Here is a 7556-nt window from a genome sequence, read left to right on the forward strand (position 1 = left end):
TCAGCTGCACCTGTAAAAAACTTTTTATAAATCTCGAACACGTAATAGAGCTGAGGAAACGCATCAGATTTGTTCCAGAATTTGGGTGTGGGATTATATGATGTTTCTACCATCTCCTTTATCATACCTGCATCGGCAAAACCATCAGGCTAGATCAGCAATTGCTGATGACTTCAGCGAACACGTTTGGATGACACCTGTTCTGCACAGGCAGCGACACTGAACATGGTTTCGGCGACACAATCCATTGCAAACATCTGATGAGCTCATCTCCGCTTCTATTCAACGTGTTTTAAATTTACGAAGTACAAATCTCCCTCGGAAATATAGAAGTACAGACCTCAGGAGAATATTAAAATATTGGTTGGCATTTATTTTTCATGTTATCAGTTTTATTTTGATATTTGATATTATCTGGTATTTTTCATTTCTATAAAACATACGCGCATACAGAATGTGTATTTACAAATTATCGAAATATATATTTTTTTTGATTCAGGGTAAAGTTTTTTAATTGTTTAATCTGTGGAAAGACTGTGCATCGCAGTGTGATGGACTATTTCGTAGGCACGCGCTGTTGTCGCAAATGAGCTCGCTCCGCGCTGATGCTCGTTCACTTCATCAAAACCCTGCTCGCCGGGGTCATCTCGCGCTCAAGGGCCCCTGGGACTAACTCAGTTCCACGCCCAGCAATTCTCAGTTTGAAAGAACCAACCAACCAAGTCAAGTATTGAACAGTATAAATTCCCTATTTTATATTGATCCTTACGTCTTACTACTTCGAATTAAACTGATAAAATTTAATAAAGTTATATTTTAAAGTAATACAATTCAATTTAGCATGTCAGTTGGGTGTATGTTTGAGCAATGGGACAGCTCCTCTTCAGTCGCTGACAGGCAACAGCCGCACAAGTATATTTTTGACTGTGCGCCCCATGCACGCTAATGCGCGTTAGTTCACTTATTCCTTTGTTCTTGGAATCCCAGTTTCAGGGTCAGAGCTTGGCTGCAGAGTGAGGGAGGGGTCTCCGAGCGCAGAGCAATTGGCGAGGCCCGGCAACCCCCTCCGCGCCGCTGGGAGGCGGCTGTTAATGAGCCTCGGCAGCCACGACACGCCAGCGTCGGCCTTTCCACTTTCTCCCTGCTCAAGCCTCGACAGGAGAAGGTTCAATTTCCACTCTGCCGTGGCTCTCTGTGTGTGTGTGTGTGTTTTGGAGACATGACTCACCAGCAGCTCCGCGTCCCCCTCTCTAGAGACTGCTGTCGCCACGGCAACCGGTTAAAAATAGAGCGCGAGCCAGCGAGCTGCTGACAGAACTCGTCTTTCTCGCCGAGGCCTCGTCACGTCCCTCCCGCGCGCTCCGTCTCCTTTCTGTCTCTCTCCTTCTCGCGCTCGCTCTCTGTCCCCGTGCGATTCGATTCCTCTGCAGCGGCTCGGAGCCGTGGGAGGGGGGGGGGCTGAGCGCGTGCGCACAGCGCGAGGCCAGCGGATCGAGGAAGCTGGCAGAAAACGCGCCAAAGATCCAAACACGTACATATTTCACAAGGCCCCGGATGTGTACAGAGTTCAAACACCGTCCTGAAACAAACACACTTAGTATTTTCCCATAATTACATGGTTATAGATCATCGAATACATTGTTTTTTTATAGATCGAGGTAATAAAAGCAGTTCTTCCCAGCCTACAGAGAACACTGATGGCGGCCGGAAACGCCTTCGATGAAAAATTTTTCGTTACGATTTAAATTTTCATGGCAAGACCAAGACTTTTAGACTTTTTGCTACAAATTATCAAACGATAAATATTTTTGTCGGAATATCTAATGTAAATCTTTTAGATGTTACGCTTATCCAGGCATTTAAGTTTGAAGCTACAATTTAGTTCGAAAGGTGCTGATAAACACCGTACCCACACGGTAAGTATTCCCCGATTCGTGCTGTTTTTTGTCTCTAAAATGAGACAAAACATGAGCAGGTTTTCACACACTGGTATTTCGTCCAAGAAGTGAAGCTAAATCATCTAATACAAAATCACTTCAGTTATTTATAAGTTCAAATCTCGTAAGGCTCCTTGAGGAAACGGACAAAATTGGAGAATCGAGCAGTTTTAAAAAAAAAGCTATTTGAAATACTCGATGATGATGGAACGTCCATTTCGGTAAAACGAAAAAAGTTGGACACCTCCAAAGGGGTCTGGCAGACTCTCCTGCATTAATGTATGTGGCTCTGATAACAGTGTCCAACACTTCCCGCTCATTCCGAGACATCGTGACAGCAACATTAGTGCCTTGGACCCTGCACTCACGAGATTCCCTGAGATCTCAGAAGTTAAGCAAGGCTGGGCCTGGTCAGTGATGGGAGACCCCTCAGGAAAACCAGGTTGTAAGTGGTGACCCAGTAGGAGATGCTCTTCCCTCTACATGAGAAATTCCAAACTGGTTCCCCTGTGTGGTCACTAGAGACATTGCGATGTAGGATAAGACCTTAAACTGGGGTTTGCTCATTAAAAATCACAGGGTTCTATTTAGAAGGTAAATTCCTGGCTAAATTCCACTCTGGTCTTGTGTCACACTGGTATGTGCTGTACTTCACGGGTGGATGAAATGAGTCTGTTCCTACCTGGAAAATACTCTGGGGTCTTTTGGGGTGAAAAGCACTATATGAATATAATTTGGCAAACATTTTAAAAGTAGATCATTTTTAAAAGATATCCGTTTTCTCCACTGCTTTCTAATTATTATTTTTTTACGAAAATTGATGAACGTTTTTGTACGTTCGTTTAGCGCAGGATGTGAATCCTTGCTCTTTTAATGTGCTTTACGCATGTGTGACGAGATGACGCACAAAGACCTCGTCCAAGATCGACAAGACAAGCGTAACCTGCTTCAGAGGACATAAACCACGGCCCTCCAGTCACAGCCAGGGCACAAACTCCAAGGTTTCCATACGGGAGAGAGACATTCTCGCAGTGAGGAAACCTGCATCAGGGCTCTCGGCTCAAACAAACAGAGCAGCTCGCATCCAAATGTGCAGCAGCAGGCCAAGAGAACTAGTTGTTCAGGTTGTTCAGGTTGTTTTTATATTTTATAAAATCGTTCCCAGTGCCCAGAGGCTGCACATGCCAAGACAGATCCCATTCTGGATTGTGCGGTGAGGCCTTTAACCCAAGAGGCGGTTATGGCTGAAGGAGCAGAGGGCTGGTTCTTCATTCTGAGAAAAACGAGGAAAGCAGATTTGGTTTCACTTCCCGGGTAACCTGAAGACCGGAACATACACTGTGTAAAGATGCATGCACAGTCTGACACATACAGACGTTTTAGGCGAAGAAGAAATGATTCCGGCGAACGGCGATGAGTTTTGGAAACTACGAATAAAGAGGGTTCGATAAAATAAAACTCGACAAACTCGACAAACTCAGGAAATGGCGCGGCGCTCAAGCGGTGAAGACGTTCGTTTCCGAGTACAGGCCAGGCTCGTGGGCCAGTGGCCAGCCCGGTTCCTCACCCGGAGGGGCACGTTCGGGCTAGTGCCACAAGGACTGGGTGAGCACACGCCAGCGACAGCCGCGACGAGCCGGGCACCAGCAGGAGACGGGCCTTCCCTCGGGCACCCGCGGGGGCCTGCGAGACATCGTTCAACTGGGGGCGGGGGTGGGGGGGTTAAAAAATATATACCAGAGGTTTTAATTTTAAAAAAGCAGCAGCAGCATAAAGATTAAACTGCTTATTAACGGAATGCTATCGCGTGGCACTTTGCAGTGGTTTTGAACAGAACGGCCGTCTTTATGGCCAGTGCGCCGCAAAACCCTGCCAAGACGCGACTCGAGAGCAGCTCCAGTCCGCTTTCGGAAGAGCTGGCCTCCGAGTGAAGCGCAGGGGCACGTCTTCCTGCCCGCCAAGGACACTGCCCAGCGGGACCGGCGCAAGAGGCCGAGGTGAGGCAGGGAGGTTCCCCTCCGCGCTCGGGACTCTCGAGCAGAGAGGCCAGCAGTTTCCAGCCGGCCCACGCAGGCAGCCGGCCGGCCACGACGTCGCACGCGGTTTCCTTCCCCTGTCGGCCAACGGGGCGCCTGCCGCCCCTTCCGGGGAGAGCCGGCGGCGCTAGCGCGATCCCTCGACTGGCCGAGCTGCAGCGCTCAGCGTCTGGCGGCCGGGGATCAGCCCCCGACTCCATGAAACTCCGGGAAACGTAATTTTATTGCGTCGTCTGTGTCGACCAGGGGAAACAGATCAATTTATGTGGCAAAAATAAAGAAAAGAAAAAGTCTCCTTTCCGAGATTTAGGAGCACGAACCGGGAGCAAACACGCAAACACACTCTGTTGGATCAATTAATCCAAGAATGTCCCTGGTGCCAAAGGAAATGAGGGCACCTTCTCGGAGAACAAACTGCCTTCCGTGTATTGTCTCCAAGAAAACACCATGTTCATGCCGAACATACCACACGTGTACCGAGACAGGCATAGTGGAACAAGGCAGATGCACAGATTTACTATGAATTATTTGGAAAGAATTTGACTTTATGTCATCAATATGTTCTTCCCAAAATTAAAAAAGGATAGGGAAAATGAAGGCCCAGAGGTTTCTTAGTCATTCCACTCAATTCTGTGGCTTTTAAAATTCCCAGCTTAATCTTGGAAGGCCTGGGGTCTTCACTGCCAGCTCCGGAAGGAAATGCCACAACTGAGCACTAAAGCAACATAAAGCTGAAGGATTTCTGATAGATTCCACTGGAGTCTCTCCTGTTGTCAGCAGCGCTGAAGAAAGTTCTTGATTTCCATACGGTAGCGATGTTGACGGCAGTACCTGTTCCTCTCGGACACGTCCACCTGCTCCGCTGCATTTCAACGCTGAGCGCTGGGCGCCGAACGGTCCCGTTCAGAGCTTCAGAATCAAACCCAGTTACACAAATCACCATTTCCGAAGAGGAATGACAGTTTCCCAGGAAGAGATGTGCTTGTTCAGATCAAAGACCAATTTTTGTTTTACCCAATTTGATCAGGTTACCAGTTCTATATTATTAAGATCTGCAAAATGAAGAGTGGCTTAATGACAAACAGCACCCATGAGAGAAACCACACATATTCTGACTTCTTACAAAATAGATTAATTTATACTTTAATGATAAAGGTAAGAGTATAATACAATCCATATAAATATTTTAATAATAAAATTGGCTTATTTTAGATTAGCCTAGTTATGATTTATGTGGCTTACGATTTTAATGAACTATTTAGAGTTGAGGGGGGTGGACATTTAAAATTATGACAGCGGTTGACATGACGTTCAAACATTAAAATTACTGTACATCTGCAGTCCCATTTCAGTTCTGGACTGCAGATGTACAGTAATTTTAATGTATGAATTGCTAATATATTGTTGTTTAAAGCCTATATGAAATCGTTATGTACAATAACTTTTCATGCACAAATCGCCTATTAAATGACCACATTGATAAATGATGAATCGGACACTGTCACTGGTGTCCAAGGTCGTTATCATTCTTCTCCTCTACTGTGCACGGACATTTGCCCTCTAGGTTAGCTTCAGATCGCTGTCAAAGATGGTTCTCTTATTTAAACGCGTTTCACACAACTCTCATTTGTTCGGGTTTGGCAGGAGGACTCCCTACTATTATTCATCTTCCCTGCTGTCCAGGCTGGGCTGTAGAGAGGCGAGGCTGCAGAGTGGGGGGGTCTTCGAGCACAGAGCAGCAGTGAGGCCCGGCTCCCCCCGCTGGGAGGCGGCTGTTAAAGAGCCTCGGCAGCCACGACACGCCAGCGTCGCCCTTTCCACTTTCTCCCCGTTCAAGCCTCGACAGGAGAAGGTTCAATTTCCACTCTGCCGTTGCTCTGTGTGTGTGTGTGTATTCGAGACATGACTCACCAGCAGCTACGAGTTCCCCTCTCTAGAGACTGCTGTCGCCACGGCAACCGGTTAAAAATAGAGCGCGAGCGAGCCAGGCGCTGGCGGGGGCTCGTCTTTCTCGCCGAGGCCTCTCGCGCGCCGCGCCGCGCCGCCCCTCGCTCTCTCTGTCCCCGCGCGATTCCCCGCCGCCGCCGCCGCACGGAGCATGCGCGGGCGGCGCGAGGCGAGCGTGCCCCGGCAGGGCGCGGCCGGAAAACATCCAGATACCAGCGTGAATCTCAGCAAGGCCCGCGGATCGCAGTGCTCCTACAACACTACTGCGATGCAGTCCTGCAGTTTCTCACTACAGTATATCAAAAAGTCCGCATGTCCCAAAAAATATCCAATTTTTTGTCAACTAAAAATCACAAACACGATTTCCGGCTTTTGCGTCCACGTCGAATACAGGAAGAAAATGAAACGGTACATTCACGTGATATTTTTTCCACTCACAGCTGAACAAATAATTGTTTTTCAGGAAAAGCGATAAACAGGGCTGCCTCCCCCCCCCCCCCAAATACTCAAAAAACACCCAGAATTGTGCCTAAGACTCAACAGTGTTAAAATGCGCGCGTCTCTCTCAAAGATGCGGGTTCGTTATTAATCTTTTATTATTATCATGTTAAATACGATGTTATTAGCTTTTAGAATGCGACAAAAATATTTTAAGTGCGATAGCTGAAGCTTGATGACTAGTAGCTGGTACCTTGATGTTTTCCTGTTCGGTATTCCTGTCCAATTCCCACACAGGCCTGTCCATGGAAAACTTGTAACGAATCCGGCTCTGAATTTCTGGTTTCAAAACCCTCGGGCAGGAATTCAGCACCAGTATAATGAATAACATAGATATCGTTTACAAATGCTCTCTAGTTTTTCTACGTCAAACACAAGAGGAAACTGGAGGCAAAGATAGGAGTAACTCCCTGGTTACTCAGTCCTTCGTGGAATCGTAGAACCAGGAAGATCAAGTGGAACACGGAACACCACACACAGATGCACAACTGGAACCGTTCGGAGAACAAACTGAAAAAGGGTCCGAAAGGTGGGTGAGTCTCACAGGTGTATCCACAGCCTTATCCAGACGGAGGATCGGATCGAGTCCGGTCGTCTCCAGCCACGGGCTGGGAAGCTGCTCAAGCAAGAGCCCTCAGGCCCACGGAGGGGGACAGCCGGCAGTTGGGAGTCTGTGTTTCACATCCCGGTTTCCCAACAGCGTGTCGTCTCGGATCACAGCCCTCAAAGACCAGACAACCGATAATTGAACAGGCAATGTACTTAATGGATCAAAATTCCCAAGTGCCCCTAATCTATTGGAATAGTAGACTTGGTGACCTATAAGACTTACTAGACTGGGGCTCTCCAGGACCAGGGTTGGAGATCCCTGACCTAGAAGAAAGAAACATACAGCCATTTGAGTTAAAACCAAACTGTATCTCTATAAAAATCAAATCAAATCAAATGCACAACAATACAGCGTGAATCAGTAGTTGCTGGCAATGAAATGTCTTTAAAGCAGACGCCCCTGTTCTGCCGTGACCCGGATTCGAACCAGCGTTGTTGGGGCCACAACGCAAAGTACTGACCGCTATACGATCACGGCGAGCTAGCGAGACACACAAGACGCAGTCATACGAGACACAGTGGCCAACAA

The 7556-nt window shown here is 47.6% G+C and overlaps 1 protein-coding gene across 2 annotated transcripts in view; it reads right to left on the bottom strand.

Annotated features, from left to right (window-relative positions):
• Window positions 1-6053, bottom strand: part of LOC148674092 (uncharacterized) — a 40257-nt gene extending 34204 nt beyond the window's left edge. The window contains exon 1 of one of the 2 annotated variants that reach the window (XM_088623839.1): window positions 5885-6053. The gene's annotated coding sequence lies outside the window, so the exon portion shown is untranslated. Of the gene's footprint in view, window positions 1-1228; window positions 1430-5884 lie in introns of those variants that run through there. The other variant, XM_088623838.1, reaches the window with a different exon arrangement.
• Between the last annotated feature and the right edge of the window lie 1503 nt (window positions 6054-7556).

The sequence above is a fragment of the Lepisosteus platostomus genome, chromosome 3 (genome assembly GCF_059453375.1).
Source record: "Lepisosteus platostomus isolate fLepPlt1 chromosome 3, fLepPlt1.hap1, whole genome shotgun sequence".
Lineage (NCBI taxonomy): Eukaryota > Metazoa > Chordata > Actinopteri > Semionotiformes > Lepisosteidae > Lepisosteus > Lepisosteus platostomus.